The 22,475-nt window shown below is 42.6% G+C and overlaps 1 protein-coding gene across 2 annotated transcripts in view; it reads left to right on the top strand.

Annotated features, from left to right (window-relative positions):
• Positions 1 to 22,475, top strand: part of TSHZ1 (teashirt zinc finger homeobox 1) — a 78,911-nt gene that overhangs the window by 30,893 nt on the left and 25,543 nt on the right. Inside the window, exon 1 of one of the 2 annotated variants that reach the window (XM_023224803.2) lies at positions 3,058 to 3,225. The exons of the other annotated variant lie outside the window; for it this stretch is intronic. The gene's annotated coding sequence lies outside the window, so the exon portion shown is untranslated. Of the gene's footprint in view, positions 1 to 3,057; positions 3,226 to 22,475 lie in introns of those variants that run through there. 2 annotated transcript variants of the gene reach the window in all.

Raw genomic sequence — 22,475 nt, 5'->3', positions numbered from 1 at the left:
TAACCCAAGTTATCATTGATGATAATAAGCAACTAACAGAGCATCCTCTTGACTATGTGGTGTTTAGACTTTGGCCGTTGCTGGCCCCACGGTGACACAGGAAGGAACTGGCTGGTCCCAGTAGGGAGTCATCACACCTACAGGTGCTTACTCAGCAGCTGCAAGGAACCTATCACTTTACCAGGTGGGGAGGGTAGCACAGAAGAAAGGTCCTCAATTGCTTATCCTCAAGAAACTTGCACTATTTGATTCCATGGTACATGTGAAGCAAACGAGGTCAGTAAATAGGTGGACCATTTGTCATTCTGAATACATTTCCATGAAATTTGGAAGCTCATTAGCAAAATATTTCTTTTGTTTGATTTGGGCATATTGATTTGGATATCATCTTCAAACAAAATGGTAGCTGATGTCTGCTACATTCATGTAGACATCATATAGCTAAGAAGTTTTTCTGCATAGGGTCCAGTGTTTGTAGAGTAAATATCATTAGAGCTGTCGTTACTAGATTTGGTGATGACAGAGATGTGGGCAGTTCAGCAGCGAGCAGTGGTGACTTAAAGTGGGAGAGGATTGGGTGAAGGTTACTAGCTGATTGTTGCTTGGATTTTATGGCCATAATGCATGGCATTTCCATAGCTTATACTTATCAGTTTGAATCAGATCTGTTCCTAATATCCTTGGGTCCCGAGTCTTGAAATTCTTTGCTTTCCAATTCTGTCTTCCTCCACCCCAAGAGTGGCCTCCTAGTGAGCGTGTGTTGCTCTATCCTGAGTGTTGCTCTGCTGTCCCTGAGGTGCACACACTGCGGGTACCGTGGTCCTGCAGGAGAACAGGCCCAGGGGATGGGACTTGTGAGGTCTGGAGGTAGATCAGAGAGGTCCTGGGTGCAGATACCTAGAGCGCAGCCTGGGATGCAGCTGGGGCATGGCTGGCACCTTTCTGTGGGGTTCTGAGGCTAGTCGGGGGCAAGAGAGGTACTGCAGGCTGACCTGGGCTGGCCCATTTTAACTCTTCCTGGACTTTTGTATCACCCCTGCGTAAGGTTGTTATTCACACTATAAAGCGGTGTAGCTCCAATGGTTTCCAGTTCATTCTTCCAACAGCCATTGTTGAGTGTCTGTCATATCCGAGGCATTCTCCTGGACATTTTGAGAAACGCAGTGATGAGCAGGATGGATCTTGCCCTCAGTGAGCTTGCAAGTCTCGCTGGGGAGAAAGACGTGCGTGTATACCTCTCTTAATAAAGTGGAAAGTGATAGTTGTTACGGGAATATTCCAGATAACTTGTTATGGGGAGTCAAAACCCAGAAAGATGCTACTTGTCTGGGTGGGCTGTGGGGTGGGGAAGATGAGGAGATCAGGGGTTTTGTGGAGCAGCAGCTTGTGTGTGGTTTGAAGGATGAATCAATGTGGATTTGTCATTGTAAGCAGCAGTTGGAAAAGGGTCCCCTCCTTGTGGCATTTGTTAGTGGATTCCGTAGGACTAGCTGAGTAATGTTCAGATTTAGGAGAATGACAGGCACCATGTATTTTCACCTGTAACATCAATCTTTGGACTTAGCAACCCTAAATTAGCCTGAGAGTCCAACATTTTTTTTATGTACTGTGTGTGCATAGTCCTCCTTTGAGTTTAACTTGGATAGTTTTGCCTTTCCTCGACATTATTAATAGGGTCTTGGTACAGACTTTTCAGTTATAACACAACATGTACGTCCTGAAGGAACAGGGCTTATGGAAAAAATAGAGCTGGGGCCAGGCTGCGCAAACTCCATGTAGCTTGGAAATAGTATTAGAAAATCATAAAAAATACATGATACATTTCTAATACATAAAGCAGTATTATGGTAAGTATAGGGCTTTATATGTTGGAAGGGGATGAGGTTGCTGGACTAGCTAGATCGGAGCAGGAAGGAGCAAGTGGAAAGCAGGTTGAAGACAGCATGGTGGACCTGCACTGTCAGGGGAACAGGCATTGTGCTCGGAGCTCTGGGTTCCCCTGCACCCCCGAAAATTCCAAGGCTGGTGACCTTTGCCGTTGGTGGCCCTTCCATGGTTGTGCCCCTTTTAACTCTTGCTGGACTTTTATATCACCCCTGGGTAAGGTTGTTATTCACACCATAAAGTGGGGTAGCTCCAGTGGATTCTGGTTCATTCTTCCATTCTTCCAACAGCGATTTTTGGGTGTCTGTCCTCTCCAAGGCACTCTACTGGACATTTTGAGAAATGCAATAATTTCTTAAATGCAATGATTTCTCAGTGATGTGGCGCATTCCTATGCTGGAAAAACCATGTGTGAACCCATGGTCTGTCACCTAGACTGATACGACAGTGGCCCTCTGTTGGCCAGTGGAGGAGGCGTTGGCCTGGTTACAGAGCCCGCCTTCTGGCAGGTAGACCAGGTCCGCTTTCTCCGGTGTGGTTGGGCCAGAACCCCGGGATGGTGAGCCTTTCTTTGTGGTCGTTGCTCTGCCAATCTTGAGTCAGTCCTTGCTTTTTCCTGGCATAGAGTGTTTTGGGTGTTCTGTGCTCTGAAGGCTCAGTGCAGCGTTGAGCTTCAGTTCCTCGTGTTTCCTAGGGGATGAGGTTCCCTGTGAGTCTCCCTGTTATGACTTGAGACAGTGGATGATAGTTACAAAAGGAGGTCTTGGTTTAGTGAGAGCTGGTTCAGGTGGCTGAAAAACACAACTGTTTGACCGAATTCCTTTCAAAGATTTATAGTCCATCCCTAAATATGTGAACGTTTCTCTCTTCTCTCTCTCGTCTCTTTCTTTCCACCTTCCCCCGTCTCTCTCCTTGTATGTCTCTGTCTCTCCCTCCCTCTTTCTGCCCACATGTCCCATCTTTCTCTGTGAACACTGAAGGAGAGAACTCTTTTAAAAGTTAATGAACGAGTTGCAGTGGAACCCTATTAGATTTCCTTCCATTAAATGCCTGCTACAGACTTTTAATGGATGTTTTAACTAGGCATTGTTATCAAAAGGACTGTTGCACAAATTAAAACCAGGCCCACAATCTGTGAAGAGAAACCGGATTTACTTTTTGCCTTCAGGTAAAAAAGAAAAATGCATGGAGGAGGTGAACTCCACATTGATATTTTTAGAAGTTGGATGTGAGAAATAGCCAGTACCACCTGAAGCTATGGAAACAAACAGGAGCTTGGACTCTGCAGGCATACCTCTTTTTAAAGTGAAGACATTTACAGGAACCCCTGGATTTTTAAGGGTATGTCAGTGTTAATTTTTAACTATTTAATTGGTATTTAAATTATCTTCTTAGTTTGTACGATGCTGCTGTGCGCGTCCCATTTTTAAACCTACGAAGCTCTCTTAAAAGGAAAAGGTCAGGCGTTCCAGGTGCCCGCCGCGCCAGACGTGGGCTGTCTCCTTGCAGTCACCACAAGCATGGAGAATTTTTAAAACTGCCAGATTTTTGGTTTCTCGTTTTGTTCTGATTGATTTTAGTTTAGCAAATGTACCCCTTTGTCCCTATAAAATTTGCTTAGTCAAATGACGGATTTTGTGTTGCACATCCGGGAATCCGTTGTCTTATCCAGGCAGGTCCTGGGGTGTTCTAGTTCTCCATCCACGGCTTTACGATAAAGTCACTGTCAGTTTCTATCGTAAATTATTCGTAATCATGGTGCTTAACAAAAGTTGCCAAGTTCTCAATGGATGCCCACTGTGTGTACCGTAACAGAAAATAGTTGTGTTTTCTTGCATTAAGTGTTGTTCTGATTAGTCTTAGTGTTAAATCTTGGTTAGCACTTGCCTCTGACTTCCACACATACAGTGCTCTGAATCAAATAAGTGCCAGGGGAGCGGGCTTCCCCTCTTCCCCAACAATCACGACCTCACCGCCCTTCCAGGCACGTCACCAGCACCGAGGTGCCTTTACCTTAGCAGCGTGGATTCCGCCAAGACCTGCGCTTCACGTTTTGCTTCTCGAAAGCCGACATTTTGAAAAGAAAGTCAAACACAGCATTTGTTAGTTGGGCAGTTCCTACGAAAGACCAGCTCCAGTCCTTTGGAAGGAAACTGGCCAGATGCATGCACTGTTCAGGGCTTGTCTTAGTGCTAAACTGTAGCTAACGTGTATGGCAAAGGTGAGGAAGTCCTGTGAGCTTCATGGTGGAGAGCGTCCCTTCTCATCTCAGGGCAGTGGGGGTGACCATGGGGGCCCTGGCTCTCTGTTTAACCCCTGATGGGGTGTTTTTGGTTTCTGGTTTGTGTGTGTGTGTGTGTTTGTGTTTGTGTGTGTGTGTGTGTGTGAGAGAGAGAGAGGGAGAAGCCATATCCCTATATCAGGTCCATCAAAACGCACCCCAATGCAGAACTCTTGATCCCTTGATTGCCTGCAAGCTCAGAGCACACAGTGATAACTGAAATCTCAGAGTAGATTTAATTTTATGAGCTGCATTATCCAAGAATACTAAGCCGTGGAGATCATGCTCAAGTCATGGGGTTTAAAGGGGTGATGGCTTCAGTTCTCTGTGTGGGGGAAGAAAGCCTGTGGCCTTTTTTTCTTTTTAGGCACAAAGCTAGTTTAATTGAAAGAATAATTTGATTTGCTGCTGCTACAGCAGAAGAGCTTGAGATGTGGCAAATTTTCTCTCCTTTCACCCAAACTCAAGAATTTAATGCTAGCAGGTGAACTTCTGAAGGCTGCTATCAAGTATACAGAGACAATAACTGTCTTAAAAGCAGAATTTTGTCAATATTTTTTGCTGTGGGCCAAAGAACATTCACAATAATGGAGTACTAAAGCCCTGCTTGAAAATGTTGTAGAGGGAGCGGGAGTGGAGGATTTATTCCAAGTTTGAGCCTGCAGTGTTTTGGTGGTAGATATGATTTCTGAATAATCTTTTTGCTCTAGCAAATGGAGGCACCCAGATATCATTTTCCGTTCAGGAAGAGCATTTGGTAGACATTGCTACCCAGGGTCACTGAACTGGAAGTGCCCAGCCTATAGTTTCTTTTCAGTCGCCGCATCAACCCACCATCGACTGTACACCTTCACTAAATGCCAGTGTTTTCTGACAGATGAAACGGGAGGTGGAATGGCCAGGAGCGGCCGTGGGGTCAGGGCTGAGGCGGCGGGCCTGCTGCTGGGAGAGGTACCCCAGAGGGCCACTGCTCCTGGCAGGGGGTGCTGTGCCTCCTCCCACAGTGAGTGGAGTCCCTTCGCCCTTGGTTTTAAACATGCCATTTCACCACGCTTTTGTAGAAAGTTGGTTAAACAGCAAATTGCACAATCCACAAAATGTAATGGCCTTTATGACTTAAAACAGATGCTAGATTCAGTTGTGTGAATTGCCTTGCCCCTTAAGTTATCTTACTTTGGAAAGAATGATTCCCTGAAATTTCATTTTGGAAAACGTTGTTTTCCTCATTCTGCTTATGAGAACTGGTGCCTACATTTTTAATGCTGTTTCAGTAAAGTGATTTTCTGATATAGACAGAGGTGAAGCCATTTTTGTAATTTTTCCAGTGTTCTCCGTATTTGGTAGAATTAGAAGGGAGAGACGGAGGAGCAGTCACACACACACATGTGAGCGCACACACACTCACCTAACGCAGAGAAGCACAGCTTTGTCCTTCTTTTGAAGTGTGAAAAATATCAGTGACCTTATCATTAAATGTACTTGTTGCTGTATTTATTTGAAATGTTCAGACTTTTTTTTTACTTCCTGTCCGTTTTAGTGGAAAAGGATGATAGCAAAAGATTTTATTTATTCAGAACCACAGTGCAGGCAAAGTGAAAGTAAATCCTAGGCTTCCGGTGCATTCAGAAACCACAGTAAGAAAGCACTGTTTTCTCAAATATAAAGATGAGCGCACTAGCCAAATGTTTTTGAGGAGTTTTGGAACAATAGAAGCCATCTAGAACTATTATTTGAGGCTATATATGAAAAATATATGTGAGCTTACAAAAATGTTTGTCATACTGGAAACTATGTGTCCATCAGACACACAAGACTTTCCTCGTGTGTGGACGGTGATAGCAGTGTAGCTCTGTGATAGTATCAGTGGCCTCAATAATTGTATTCTACTTCAAGTGTAAGGCTCTTATTTTGGTGCGACTTAATAATTCTGTTCTTACTGAAGACTTTTTCCCTTCAGAAATACCATGTGATGAAGTTGCCTGTGGAAGGTGATAGAAGTGTATTCACCCTCAGGTTCGTCTGGAAAGTCATAGATTGTGGCGCACATGTTTCCTTGACGCTCACCTTTGTGTGAATTTCAGGCATTACCTTGTGATTGTTTGCTCTTTTATCATTATACATAATCCAAGGGTTATTTATCGTAAAATAGATTGAGTAATGCTGAACTCACAAATATGGGACTGAAAATGTAAACGCATTTTTGTAAATCCAGTTGACAGTTAATTAGCCAACATTAATGGAGGGTTGAAGTGAAAGAAAATAGAAAACCACAAATTTCTAAAAGAAATTTTTTCCCTCATTTGGAATCCATTTTATACATTTATTGGAAGCTAACGTTTCAGTTAACCATGACATATAGATATACGTTGACTTGCCTAATTATACTTACTGTTAACAATACATCATGTGTTTGCCTATGCGTCCAGCTTTGCCAGTGTGATGGTTTAATTACCCTCTGTGGTGTCTGCATGCTCTGCTAAGTCTTGTGTGGAGGAACGGTTAGAAATAGCGGCAGAGGCAAGGATTCAGAAGCCGGTGTGCTGTGAAGTCATAGGGTCACCCACCAGCAGCAGTGCCAGGCAAGCCCCCTCCACGTGGGAGGAGGCCCAGGTGCCTGCTTCCTAACGTGGGGCCCGAGCCGGGCACCCTGGGGTGGAGAGGCCTGGATGGGAGCCCCACATCCGGGCCACCTTGCCCCCGGGCTCCTGGGGGGAAAGCCGGGTCCTGCACTGCCCTCCCGCCCACCCGGGGCTCCGAGCTCCAGGCCCTGGCTGCTCTCTGTCCCTTGCTCCTGCGGCCACCCAGGTCCCACCTGCTAGCCGGGCAGGCTGCTCAGACATGCATCCTTCCCAGTGGTCTTCCTGCAACTCCTCCTGCGGAGACCCCGGAGCCACACGGGTTGAGAGCCCTGGGCGCCTTGCAGCCCCCGCGGGGTCCCGGGGAGAGGGTCACGCCCTGTGGCTCCGCATCGCTCTCACCCCTGTGCCGGATGGGGGTGCCGGGTGGGGACAGCTGGCCTTCTCCCTGCCTTACCCCTGCAGTGGGTGGCGCCGGGTGCAGGGGGGAACAGGTGACTTCCTCCTCATCTAACTCCTGCAGTGGATGGGGGTGGAGTGGGGGGAAGGGTAGGTAACTTCCTTCTCATCTCACCCCTGAAGTAGGTAGGGCCGGGTGACTCCTCGCCATCTCACCCCTGCAGTAGGTGGGGGATGCATGACCTCCTCCCTACCTCACTCCTGCAGTAGCTGGGGTGGGGGGATGACTTCCTCCTCCTCACCTCACCCCTGCAGTAGGTGGGGGGGTGACTTCCTTCTCCTCACCTCACCCCTGCAGTAGCTGGGGTGGGGGGGATGACTTCCTCCTCCTCACCTCACCCCGCAGTAGGTGGGGGGGGGTGACTTCCTCCTCCTCACCTCACCCCTGCAGTAGGTGGGGGGATGACTTCCTCCTCCTAACCTCACCCCTGCAGTAGGTGGGGGGTGCATGACCTCCCCATCTCACCCTGCATTAGCTGGGAGGGTTGACTTCCTCTTCCTTGCCTCACCCCTCCAGTTGGTGGGGGGCGCATGACTTCCTGCCTCACTCCTGCAGTAGGTGGGGGGAGGGTGACTTCCTCCTCCTCGCCTCACCCCTGCGGTTGGTGGGGGACGCATGACCTCTCCTGTCTAACCCCTGAAGTAGGTGGGGAGCACATGACTTCCGCCTCCCTATCTCACCCCTCCAGTAGGTGGGGAGGTGACCTCCCCACCTCACCCCTGCTGTAGGTGAGAGGGGTGACCTCCTGGCTGGCCCTGCCAGGCTCTTCCCTGTCCCCAGCGGCAAGGGTGCTCTCCCAGCCTCCACGCCCACACCCTCGCCCCACTTGCCCAGCCCCTGCAGGAGCGTCTCCCCGCAGAGTCTCCAGTGTTTTCTAGAAGCCTTAGCTCCTTGTGTGGGGTCTCCCTTCTGTCCAGCTCTGTACCTCGCAGGCGGCCTGTCCTCCCTGCAGTGAGGGGCCGGGGTGGGTGCAAGCCCTTCTGCCCTCCCGCGTGGGCGCGGACGGGGCGGCGTGGGCCGGCCCTGGGTCCAGGGTGCCTGGAGCCTGCTGGGCCAGCCAGGTGGTGCAGGGTCGGCTCAGCCAGTGCCCAAGGCAGCACCTGCATGAGGTCCCCGCTTCCTGGAAACAGCCTGGGAAGGGCCTTGGCCCTGGGGAAAGCAGGGCTGAGTGCATCTCCCCTCCCAGAGCATGAGGTACTAGGAGAGCTCGCGGGCCGGGCCCTTACCTCCCGGATGGGTCTGGGGTGAAGGCCACAGGTCACCAGAGCGGGACTGGGTCAACAGTGGCTTGGCGTCCTGGCACAGATGAGCGTCCAGGATGGATTCCTTCAGTGCCTGTGAGAGGGCGGAGGCCTGGCCACAGTCCTGCAGCCGACAAAGGGTGGTCTGAGGACCCCCGACACCTATCCAGTGCCTGTCCCCTCAAGATGCACCAGCCCCGGGCGTGTTTGCAGGGGACATGCCTCTTTGCAATGAGTGTAGTAGTTAACCCCATGCACAGGGGTTATTTAGACGACACTCTGCTGTTTTTGTAGGATCTTTTAAAAAATTACTTTGCTTTTATCAGTGTTCTATTTCTTTTTACTGGTAAAGTCAATTACTGAAGAAAAATAATTTTGAACTAGAAATTATCTTTTTAGTTTGCAATAAAATTATGGACAAGGAGCTTCTAAATTATCTAATATTTTTTCCTCTTTGCAAAAGTGTTAATATTATATGGAAAAATTGGAAAAATACAGAAAAATAAGCAAACCGAAAAAGCTTTATTTAAGACCCTCCTACCCCGGTGTAGCTTACTGTGAACATTGTTATACGAATTCTTTCAGGTTTTTTTTTTCTCTACATATATTTTTCAAACAAAGACGGGATGATGGTAGTATATATTGGCTTGCTTTTTCACTCACTAAATGGTGAACAGCTTTTTACACAATTCTTTATATATTTTCATTATTCTTTCTTTAGGGTTTTTTTTTTTTTGGACGTTGCTTGGTCAAGCTTTGGCATCTACTGCAAACCTGTCTTCAAAATATATCCATCTATCTTTCCATTTCTAGTGCATGAAAACGATCATATTCCTGGGCCGTTGCCAGCATGGGTATTTTTTAATTTGACAATCTTTGCCAGTTTAGTAACTGTGAAGTAGTGTTTTTTCAGCTTGCATTTCTTGGATTACACGTGGGGTGGGGTGGGGGGGCAATTTTTCCACAAATTTTGTGAGACAAAGGTATTTTTTCCGTTTTGAATTATTTTCGGTCATGTTATTTGCTAATTTTTCTGTTGCTTTGTTCCCTCATCTTATTCATTTGGAAAAGCTGGAATAAAGGTGTTAACTCATCACTTTAGCATCTCTATACTTGCAGTCTCCCCACCTTCTGTTGTCTTTTAAGATTATGCAAGTGATACAGGCTTATTTTAGAAAAACTTGAACAAAGAAAAACATTTAAAAATTAATGAAACTCATTTGAAATCCCATCATCCAGAAATTACCAAAATTGATATTTAGGTGTATATTCTTCTGGATCGCTTCTTCTGCAGATCTGTTAATGTATTTTATCTATGTATCTATGTATCTATGTATCTATCTATCTATATCTATCTCTGTCTCTGTATCTATTTGTCTTTGTGATTTTCAGTGCACGTATAGTATCCCATTTTGTTGTTATGCACAAATTATTGGAGAAATCAACCATTGTTGGAGGTGTGGTTTTCTTCCACTTTCACAGTTGTAAACAGCTGTGTAATTAATATCTTTGTATGTATATCTTGGCCATAGTCTCATCATTTCCTTGATAAATTCCCACAAGTAGAATTACCAGGTCAAAGGTTTTGGATGTTTTAAATTATTTTGGTGTGTGTACTGCCAACTGGCCTTCTGGGAAGGTCGTGCACATTTTCAATCCCACCAGTGACATGCATTTCTGTGGGTATGGCATTTTTTTGCTATATTGAGTTGTTTTCATGTTGTTTAATTGGTCCTTTCTCGCATAGTTTCTGCTTTTAAAGTGATATCTAAAGGTGCCTTCCAATTCTCAAGATTATAGAAATACTCAGTTTTATTTTCATGAATTGATTGTTTTATGTTTAAGTATTTGATACATCTAAAATTAATTTTGGTATATGGTGTGGGGAGGGCATCTCACTTTATTATTTTTCTAAATGCCATTTATTTAAAAATCTATTTTTCCTAATTAGAATTCTAAATGCTACCTTCATTGTACACTAAGAATATAGGTACCTGTGTATATGTATATATTTGCGATTGTCTTTCAAATTCCACTTTGATTTCAATGATTAATCTGTCTGCGTTCCTGCCCTGTGTCCCCTTGTTTTAAGTACTATATCTATAAAATACAATTTAAATAATATAGCTTTCTACCCACCCCTGTGCTCATTACTGTTCTTTTTTCAATGACTACTTTTTTCTGTTCTCCTAAAGAAACTTTAGAATCATTTTTGTCACACCTTGGGTAATTTGACTGAAATGGTATTTAATTAATAAATTAATTCTGGAATACTCAGCATCTTTATAGTGGTAAATTTTCCATTCTAAAAACAACTTTGGTATATTTTCAAGTTTATTCAAATCTTATTTGCCGCTATAAAGTTTTGTGAGTTTTTCCAAAGATAATCGCCTAGGTTATTTATTTATCTGTTTTTGTGATTTTCGTCTTTGTGAGTGGACTTTTCTATTATATTGTAACTGGTTATTTGTGTATTGAGATGCTGTTGATTTTGGGAATCTTTCTAATTAGCTGTTTGTATTAGCAGATGCTATTGTTTACCTTTGTATGTGGTAGCTAGATTTCAGTACTAGATTTTAGTACTAGATTTTAGTGCTTTTTTATCATGACCTTCTCTTGTGGCTTTTCTATTTTGAGAAAATACCGTAGCTCTTCAACAATGATGAATCAATGGGGAGTGTTTGGATTTAAAAAAAAAAATCAAATATCAGTTGACAGTGATGCCTTAAATCATCTTCTGCAAATAAATAATCAATGGTTAAAATCAGCCCAGGCTGCAGCAGCACAGGGACGGCCGCTCTTCAGCCGAGGTTTTTGGGAAGCAGAAATTTTACTTGGCTGGTGTAGAATCAGTGAGATACTGGGATTATTTACCCTGGAAAAGGAAACTATCTTCAAGTCTGTGAAGGCTGACTGTTTAAAAAGTGAAATCTTTTCAGAGTGAATTGGCAGGAAAAGGGGCCTAAACACAATGAAATAGTGAAAGCAACTATATGTGCAAGTGAAAAATGCCCACTAGATAGATGGCTTAGGCGTGAGGGAAAGGACCTGATTTTTTAAAAGTCGTGTTAATAATGAAATCTTCCTAATTTTCTCACAGTCTTCAGTTTTAGGGAAGGCCTTTTGCAGATATCGTTCAGATGTGCTACTTTATAAAACACCTACCAGTTTTTCAGGTCAGTGTTATCTGGTAGTGGTGAGAGAAACTTTAAAACATATAAAATCATATGGGTTTGTATTTGCCACTGCACAGGCCTAATTCCTGTAGCGTAATCTCGAGATGCTTTAGCCCCTGGCCAGGGCCTGGCGTGGCACTGACTGCAGTAATCCTGTGTTGGGGTAGTTTTTCATGGTCGTCTTTAAGCTAATGTAAAATATTTTCCCTTTTTTCATGCTTCTGTTTGGTTTTAAAAATGAAAATTAAATCTTGGCTTGCTATTCGAGTGCGCTGTGATTTAGAAGTTTAAGCAAGGAATTGACAGTCATGTTTGTGCTCAGTTTTAATAAATGTGTCTCTTCGAGCCACCCATTTCTTCTCTGATAAAAGGGAATACTACTGTTTTATGGGACGACAGGATACTTTAATATGATAATACATAAATAAGGATTTGAGACATTAACAGAAAATATCTTTTTGAAACAGAAAAACCTCATCTATGCAGAAACCAATGAATTATCATCTTTATTTTTCTAGATCGGAACTAAGAATCAGAAGGAATAAAAAGACACTGAGCATGAAAAGTCCATGTACTGAATTCATTATTTACTCATAGACACTCTCTCCAGGTTCTCAATCATTATTTAAATTTTATTGTCCTGTTATACACAGTTCTAATATTCATGAGTATCTTCTAGACTACAGCAAATTAAAAGTAGTAAATTGGGAGTGGGAAAAGACACACAGATAACAGGGAGAAATGATAGCAGATGACCTAATAGTAAGCAAGAAGAGAGGGAAAAACTATAGCAAAATAATAAATAATATGAAAAGCACAGCACTGTGGGCCTTTTCTTAGAAATGGAATAGTTCTTTGCCCTTTGTCGTTATCACTGATGGCTCACAGGTTTTTTTTCTAGTTGTTAGAGAACTTTAATTTTATTCAGTGTGCTTTAAATAGTGTGGCAAAAGCATGTAGATTTTATGTAGATTTTTCCAGTGCTTAAACATTTTAATAAAATTCTGTTTAAAAGGGTAAACCCCCAATTATCCAGAAGACCCAGCCTCCAAAATTGACTCCCCAGTGGGGTTCTGAATAGTTGTGATTTTACTTCATGAATTACTTTCAATAATTGATAGTACAAATTCTTTAAGTATTTTATGGAAACAGTTTTTGCATATAGTCTCTCGATGATGAAACACACCTTCTGTATCTGTTTTAATGTATGTATCCTTTGAGTTGAATTTGCTGGAAAAAATTTGGTTCTGTTCCTCTGACATGTGTGTTTCCTTTCTTCCTCCCCTACCATCTGGGATGCTTTCTCTAATATCGCATTTGGAAGAGGATGACGCTCACTGTGTTGTTTCAGCATATGTGGGTCTGGTTGAATTCACGTCTGCCTGTTCACCTCTAGTTTTTCATTTTCACACCTCCATGGAGATGGTGTGCTGCTCTCCCATGCCTGGTAGAGCTGTAGGAAATGTTACTTAAATGTGTGAATGTGACCACCAGGGTACATTTAGCTCAATAGGAAACAAATACGCTAAATACAGGTAACATGCTATTTATACTTACAGGTGATAACTTACATCTTCTAACCAATAATTTTCCCCCTAACGTAGCTGGGGATATAATACAAGCCAGTTGGCGCTTTAAAAACTGTAACTCTTTTTGATTTTATGTGTGATACAAAATCTAATAATACTTCTAGGAAAATGCCACTTGTATTTTTTAGTACCTGTGTGATTTTCTTGATTGTTAAAATATACGTATGTAGATTGAACATAAATGAAAAAATTGAAGTCAGGGTTTGAAGATTTCTGGGAAATTAGTTTTCGTTGAACACAGCTGCCCAAATTGTTTGATTTCTGTTAAACACAATGGAATTGTTGCAGTGATGCTGCAGCTACAAAAACAAAAAATAACAAATAGACCGCGCTTCTGCATGTGTATTTTACTTCTTGTACTCAGGAAGAGACTGAGCTAATGAAGAAAAATAACATTTGTACTTATGTCCTAGAAGAATGTCATCAGAACTATTTATTGCTCACTAAAGAAATTAAATTACTTAATGAAGGTGAATTATTAACTTAATTTATTAGGAATTTAATTTGGGAGCTATTTTCATAGGGATATTGGCCAAGGCAAGAGTGATAACACTTTAATGCATAAAGACACTCAAATGACTTTAAATAGGCAACTAAAACTAGTTCAGTGGAAACAGATATTTCTGTGCTTTAAATAACAATTTTTCAAAAAAGATCTATTATCAGTGTAACTATGCAATCATAAGGAGTATGACTTTTTTAAGAAGAATTAATTTCCAACAGTAGCATTGCTTATCATTGACAGGCTTTGTATCATTGCTTTATAAATTAGGTTCCATTTCTAGAATAATTGCAAAGCAGTTTTTGGTAGCAGGGTTGCTGTTCATTGTTAGTCTTGAGTAATTGAAGCCCAGAAATCAGACAGATCAAAGTGTTCCAGGTCTGGTCATAGCAGATCAGCTGGGTCACAGAGGTTTCTGAACCACAGGACCCATGGTAGAGGGGTGTGTGTGGATATTCTGAAGCCTAACCTGAGTCTACTTCCCCTGGCCTAAATAAGATATGATATCATTGCCTTTACTGGATAGTTCCACCTTCTCCTATAAAAATGCCACAAAATGGAGAGGGAAGAGATTTCTTGATATCTACATGTTAGCAATCACAGTGAAAGCTGGAACTGGTAACTGAAGGGCAATTCACTGGAATTTTCTATAAATATCTTCATGTAAACCTCATTATAGTGATTCATGAATTCGATGACAGAAATGTGGGGAAAAAAATCTCATTTCTTCTTTAAATTGTTGTTTCTGTTTGAAATTTTTAGTGATTTCAGTAATTTTCATGAGTATATGCAATATGAAGTTTTGGGGTGATTCCTGAAGCAACATATGTTATGTAGATACAAAAACATCTCAATGATGTGCATTTTACCCGTTCTACACCCAAACACAACCATGGCTAGCTAGGTGGCTGGAGGCTTTTGATGCTTGGAATTAAGATTTTTTTTTAATCTTTAAGTTTTGATATATCAGATGAAGTATTTTACTTATGATAGACTTATGGGAAAATGTGGCTCTTTAAAAAATATTCAGATAACTTGATTGTATTTCCCTGTTTATCAAAAAAGAGTGGTGATGTGCATTTATTGCTTCAAAGATGTATGTGAAACACCCTCCTATATCTGCTTTGCTGATGAAAGGGGCCCATCCTTCTGTTTGTTGCAGTTTTAAAGAAGACAGTTAAAGAGCTTTATCAAATTGACCTTCAATTGGGGGATCATTAATGAACTAACCTCCTTCATTGACAGAGTACTCAAGGCCCCAAGTAGCATGTGATCGCCCCTGTTTTGCAGTAGTTCATTTGAAACATTTACCGAAAACCTTCATGTACATAGACGATGCTAAACTTTTTTTAAGGGCTGGTCCCTTTTTATTGCTGTTGTAAGCCATGCCTCTTCTCATCATGTGCCAAAACAAAAAACAAAAAAACCCACACATAATTCTGCCCATGTTTCAGAATCTTGGCTAGGGCAAGGCAGAGAAAGTGACAGTTTAACCTATTAATAAGAGCAAGTGCTTGAACTAATACAGCTTTCTATGAGAAAATGTTTTTAAGGATTATTGATTATCTGAGGATATTTTGTAAGTTACTAATTTAGGAAATTTTTCATTTTTTAAAAATTTAGTCTTAAGTTACCTTAGGAAACTTGGTGTTAGTAGACGAAAAAAAACAAAAAACAAACAAACAAACAAACAAAGGCTGGTGTCTGCAGATGAATTAATGAACGGCTTTGCTTTTGCCTCTGGGATCTCTCTGATGTGGCATTCCTGATGAGGAAGCAGCAAGCCAGAATGTTTGCACGCTTTCTTCCTCCTCCTCATGGATTCAAACGCCAGTCGTCACCTTAGTCATGTTGCACATGTTCCCGTGGTAACAGAAGCTCTGCCATCCCCTAGCTCTGTGAGCTTGGGTGCCTCACCTGCCTCAGTTTCTTTGTAAAGTGATAAAGCTGTTGCCTGAGGGAAATGATAGGAGGGCCACGTGCTTAGAACCGGGGCTGCACACGGAGCTGTGGACGTCACAGCCTCGTTATCAGAGGAGGCATCGGGACTCCTAGCAGGGCAGGAAGAGAGGAATTCCCAGCCTGTGGAGCAGGGCTCCTGGAGGCAGCCTGGACCTGCTCCTAGGACCCATCTGCTGGCTGCTGCTCCTTTGTCTGGGAGACCCTTTCACCTGAGTGTGACGCGGTGTCTGCAGCTTCACTGCACTGTGTGAAGGCCAGTACAGGGACCCTTCCTCTGTGCTCCTCCACGGCCACCATGCAGGTTTTGTGGAGACGTGTCGATGGAGTGCACGTGGTATACACTGTCAGCGTGCTCTCTGCAAGTGCCCCACTCCCAAGTGACATTTATTTTGTATGGAAGTAACATCTCTAGTGTCTACTATGTGAGCTTGTGTCTCGTATGCACCCGTATGTACTTGTTTCACACTTAAAATCTCACATGTAATAACTGCTGTTTTCAATAAGTGCACGAGCATGAGTTGCTGTAAAGGTTAGATAGCTTTTGTGTAAAGTCGCAAGTATTTGTGTACTTTATCAATGCAAGAAACTAAGCTTTACAGGCCTCATTCAAGAAAAATAAAGATTTCTTTATTTGGGAAAAAGGGAAATTTTTTTCTTCTAAGGAATGACTTTCTGTAATAAATATATTTTCCATGGCGATACAGTATATAAATGTGTGTGTCAGTGTGTCAGAAACATACTAGACTGTACTAAGGTGAGGTTGTCAACTTTTCTATTCTATTTTATTAAAAAGATGCTACAGAATTGATTTCGTGATCCACTAGTGAGTTGTGGCCCTCAGTGAGAAAAATTCCATCCTAGAGTAGCCATCCAGGACTGCCCTCCTCACTTGAGCTCACAATGAAGATCAGGGCAGGTGACTACTGTCCACTGATGGATGATGACGATGGTGATGATGCTGACAATGGCAGTGGTGATGTTCGTGCCAGCTGCCATTTACTCACATGTTCTTAACTTGCTATTAAAAAATTATAAAAATAGATACTTAAACATAGTAATACAAAGTTATAAAGCATTGACATTTCATAAGAAAAGTTTAAAGAAGGTCACTTGTCTTTTGCCCTTTGTCCATTTCACTTTCCTCCTCCCCTAAAGGTAACCAGTAGGAGCCGCCTGGTTCTGTCTTCCTCACCTTTCTATGTGCTCACACAGGTCTATGAAAACTTAGGAATGTGTGCGGGGTTTTCTTTGTTTTCTAAAAAATGGAATTCATTACAGCACAGTTTTGATTTTTGCACTTAAAAATAAGTCACAATCATTGCTCCAGAGAGGGATTTCACTCAGGCTCTTCCATGCTGCACACTCTACCAGGTGTGGCCAGCCCATGTGAGTGGCCATTGCAGTAGCTGCCCTGCTTATCCTCAGTTTCGCTTTCTACGATTTTACTCACCCACAGGCAGGCAACCATTGTTCAAAAATATTAAACAGAACATTCCAGAAATAAATGCATAAGTTTTAAATTGTGTGCCATTCTGAGTAGCGTGATGAAATCTTGTACAGTCCTACACGGTCCCTCCTAGGACACAAATCACCCCTTTGCCCGGCATATCCACACTGTAGTTGCCACTTGCCCCTGTTAGTCACTTAGTAGCTGTCTTGGTTATCAAATCAACAGATCACAGAAGAAGAAGGGTGAGTACAGTGTGATATTTTGAGAGAGAAAGAGACCCCATTCACAAAACTTTTATTACAGTACATAGTTATGATTGTTCTATTTTATTATAATTGTTAATCTCTTACTGTGGCAAATTTATAAATTAAATTTTATAATGGGTAGAAGAAAAAACACTATGTATCATGTATCCCCTGCAACTAAGGGAATACATTACTGTACCTTATTGGTGAACGTTCAGGCTGTGGCTCACCCTAAACAGTGCTGCTGGGTATTTACCTATGGGTGTTTTTATTTCCAAGGATATAAAAGTAGGATATCGTGGGGTCAAAGAGTATGCATACTTTTAATTGCCAAATTGCTTCTGGAAGGGAAACCCCTCTGGATAGATTAGGGCAACTTCCACTTCTTGAGTGTGTGTGATGTCCCAACTCCATGCAGCCCTTTGTACTGATGGCTTTCAGGTCTCAAGTCAGCTCTGTGCTTGATGGCAGCTCTCGGCCCATGATTCAGCGTTCGCGTCCTAACCTTGTGAATTAGTAAATGAATAAATGAACGAATGCACGAATGAGGGCAGGCCTGGCCCCGGAGGGGTTCTTTCTGTGCCCCAGGCCAGCCTCTTAGCCTGCGGCTTCTCGTGTTTCCCTGGCCTTCAGTCACTAACATGTGAATTCATTTCAATAGCAAATATTTATTTTTATCTTCCTGGACAAAAGAAAAATATCTCCCACTTTTGCATTTTCCCCAGCATTCGGCCTATACTCTAGGATATTGCTCACAGCATTTTGTTGTGTATTAAAATGGGTTGAAGGTATCCTTTTTTCACATCCTACCTTTAAGTTCTGTGAAGACAAAGACAGTCTTCATCTTGTGTTCCCCGCAGAAGTAGTCTGGTGCCAAGTAGCAGAAGCTCAGTAAATGGTTTTGGACTATGCAGAAGAGCACCAGCAGAAGCGCTGTGTCTGTGAACGAAGTCATCTTTTCCTCCTCTTTTCTCATAGCCCAGTACTATGCATAGAGTTCAGGCTGTCTGTCCTGTACTAGAGAGACACAGGCAGCTGCTGGCTGATCTTCATAAAGGGGTGCAGAGGGCAGAGTTGGGGAGGGGAGGGGGGGACCATCGCCCCAGCCTTTTCACTGGGAGTTTCCTGGATGCTCCTCAGTTTTGCCTTTGTGGCTCTTTTCGTCGACACTGATGTGAAACACGCTTTGGTGGAATGCCCAGGCATCAGACCCAAGCTTGCGGCCGTGGTGGTGATATACCAGGGAAGCCTTACTCCCCAAGTTCCAGGTACCCACGGGCGGCTTGATTTCAGGTGCTCTCTTACTTTTATACCTCCTCTCTTTACAGGAGCTCTAATGTCAAAGGAAAGTGGATGGAAATTTCTCCATCCGTGGGACACGCGTCCCTTTTTCCTCGCTGCTGATCTCGGCCGGGAGGAGCGTGGTGGAGTGTACGGGCTTCTCCCGGAAGTGAAGTATGTCACTTCCGGTCACGTTTCACTGGTCATATCTCCTCCCACGGAGACAGAGAAGCCCAATTCCACGATGTACTTGGAGGAGCAGGACCTGAGTGTTGGCAAACAACCCTAGGGCCTACTACCCGGCCAAGTAGGAAGAGGAAAGACAGATGGGAAAGGGTGGAGGATTTGGGACGGTAGGTAAGAGAACTGTATCTCTTAAGAGACTCGCTGTCTAATTCTGCCATGGAGACGTTCCAAAAACGCTTTGACTCATGGCGACATCATTGTAACACATTTATGGCCTTCCCAGGGTTATTCTTTTGAAGGACAACAGTCACCTCTTTACAGAAAGACATTCTCTAAAGAATGTCAGGAGTCTTGTCAGCTCATGCTGGCACCGACCATCAGCTCAGCCTTGGATGAGATGACCAGAGGGGAGAAAGCCTTAGTCCCTCAGCTCAGCCACAGAGCGAGAGGGTGGCCACTGCTTTCAGCAGGGGCTGCTGCCCAGAGCGACACGTGCACAGCGTGTGAGTTCTGTGTGGCTTTCTTCAGGCTTCTGGTTCTATCTTGTTTACAACATAATTTCTCATTTCATAGTTACGTAGTGTATTCAGTTCTTAAATGACTGATAAGAGAAAGTCACAGTGCACTTCTAAGAGCTGCTGTCATCATTTGAATGCTGTAGGACCTTTGGCCGAAGTGAAAAGACTTGCTTTAGGGTATTTGAAATCAAACGAGAGTTTTGACGTCAGGGGTGCATGTTAATTTCTATATAGGATAACCTTACAAATCAACTTACAGTGTAGTGAACAAACAAATAAGTAGCTACAGCTCACATGGTCTTTGGCCATCATTCAAGCCAAACCCTTGAGGCTTTTGGTGTTGAGAAGGAAGAATTGGAGGAGTGACCTGTATTCTCTCCAGGAGATAGGGATTGTGCCTGGTGTGTCTGCGGAGTGCAGGGGAAAGCTGCTGGTTTCGATGAGATGGTGGCCTGAAAAAGCTGACAGACTCTCAGAGCCAGTTGAGAGATGCAAAACTGGTCTCTGAGGCTTTCCTTTTTAGGAAGAAATTTACACTGAAGTAAGAGCTTGGTGAAGCAAAACTCCTGATTTCAAAGAAAGCGTTTATTTTGCTGCAGGAGGTTACCAGAACACTGTGGTCACTATAGACTTTAAGGAACTGCCTTCCCCTTTAGTGATACTATAAAAAGTACAAAACAAACAGAAAAACCACGGCAGGAATGATGAAGTAAGGTACTATGTTGTACTACATGACATTGAGTCACATTAAAGACAATGGTATATGCTTTTCTATATTTTTTCTTTTATCTATTCAACAAATATTCATCAAGTGTGTGCCAAGCATTGTTACAGGCGCTACCCAGACTGTGGCCTATACAGACATGGAGAGTGTGGCTTACGGGCTTATGATATAAATGTAAATTGTCAGTTGGCCTCTTGGCTAGGACCATCAGGTTTGTTCTTTTAAACTAGAGAAAATAGTATTTATTCTCTCTAAAATGCACTTGCATTAAGCATATATCCGACCTCAAGAGCGGTCTTGTTATAACAAAAGCAAATGCAGTCTTCACTCTGGGATGGCAGCAAGGCACTTCTGTTTCCAAGTGCCACACAGTCTCTGGTGGCCATGCCTCCCTTTATGTAGTCCCTCTTCTCAGCGTCTTTCCTGTTCTCCCTCTACCTTTTGAAATCTGTTTAGACTCAGGGAAGCTCCGTTCTTCTTCTTGAGAAGCATTACCACCGTCTCTTCCATCTGTGCCCTGTACATGGCATTGTGCTTCTGGCCTTCAAGGGGCTCAGAGAACATTTTCAGGTCCCAATGGGTTTTAGAGATCGTCTGCTCCAACCCTGCCATTTTCGTTGAGGAGGACACAGAGACTCAGGGTAGATTATGGACCCTCTACAAGTTTCCCAGCAGTGTCGTTGTATGATTAAGATAAGAGGCTGGTTTTCTGGGTAACAGTCCAGAGCTTTTTCTATTAAGCCATGCTACCTCCACAATGAGTATGTGTGTGCATCAGGAAGCTTCGTACTATTCAGTATGGAGGTTCGTTAAATATTTGATTAAACATGTTACTTGTGGTCACATCTTTTTTTAAAAAAATTAAGGGCATGAAATCATCTGGAATGTAATCTAGCAAGCTAAGATTATTTCTAGGGTGAAATCAAATTCAACTTTTATCGCTTTGACTTATGACACCTTTTTGAGGACCTTGAGGTGCTAGATCTACCTGCACTTCCATTTATGTCACTGTCATTTAAATAATCTGTCTCCTTTGTTCTTTCTCAGTATCTTAGAGAGATACATCCATTTGTTTTGTGTTAAATATCAGTATAAATAAATAATCAATAATCAATATATTCTCTGACACCTTGCTGTGTATTTTATAAATCCCTTCTCTTGCAAGTGAATGTTAGCATTTCTAACTCTTAACATAATTAAATTAGGTATGTACTTATCAGTTAAGGAAATGGTTTGCTTTAGTGATGCTGCCAAGAGACAGTAGCCATGTTCAATATGTCTGTGTTTTTTATTTCATCCTGGGATTAAACCACAGAGATGGTATTTTTTGTTAGTTGTGTTGTTTGTATCAACATTTCATATAGATACAATAATTTAGTGTGAAGGAAAATCAGTGTTTTCTTGAACTGATTTACATATGGATGTCAGATCCAGTTATGCTGTTTTTATGATATTGAGGAAAACAAAATGACCTTTTACCAAGTTTTTGATATTGGAAGTCTCTGTGTTTTGAATTTGGAGGGGAGGAAGCTGCAGAGGAAAAGGGAAGAAGCAATTGTTGATTTATACCCTGATGCTAGCAACAGTCAGGCATCTAAGATGCTTTTCAGCTATAATTGTGTCTTTGCTCAAGGCTACTGTAGTTATACTACATTCTATTCCATTGTCCGTCAACTCCACCCGTTTCAAGGAGCTGAAGCTGATGCTAACCATAGAATAGTCCAGAATATCCTTTATGTTTCTTCTCTTGCTATAAATGCAGTGTTATTTTATAGACTGGGGATATTGCTTCATAAGATCGCATGGTGCCACTCATTTATAAGATTATAGCACAATAATCAGAAGTACGTGTTAAAAGTATAGTTAGCTGGCTCTTAAAGTCCCTGCTTTTTGATATGATTATTTTTCCAAAAAGAAATTGAAAACAAAATGTCATCCAGTAAATATGTTTGTGGATAGCATATATCTGAAATGGATAGTTTACCCTTAACGGGAATAGTAAAATACACTACAGAAGCTTTCAGCTGGCTTCTATCAAAATAATTATTTTAGCAATTATCTCTGCCGTTCAGATAACTTCTGCATGCGGGTGGTGTTTCTGTGCCTTTGTGTTCATCAGCCTCATGCTTAGCATTCTCCCAGGAACTATTACACTGACAGAATTTTTTTTTTTTTTTTTAGTGTAGGAGAAGGAGAAGAAAGGGAAAGGGCTATTTAAAAGGAATTGCACTCTGATGCACATAGGTAGTTAGCAACTTAATTCTGAGCCCAAAGTGATTGTGCTTTGAGGTGGGGTTCTTTGGCAGGGTCTCCTGAATCAGGAGCATGATACCTGGGCCAACTGGAGGCCAGCCCCTGCGAGCAAGGGAAGGGACTGTGTAGATACGGGATTATGGAAGC

This window comes from Piliocolobus tephrosceles, chromosome 18 (genome assembly GCF_002776525.5).
Source record: "Piliocolobus tephrosceles isolate RC106 chromosome 18, ASM277652v3, whole genome shotgun sequence".
Taxonomy (NCBI): domain Eukaryota; kingdom Metazoa; phylum Chordata; class Mammalia; order Primates; family Cercopithecidae; genus Piliocolobus; species Piliocolobus tephrosceles.
This window is presented reverse-complemented; position numbering and strand designations above follow the sequence as displayed.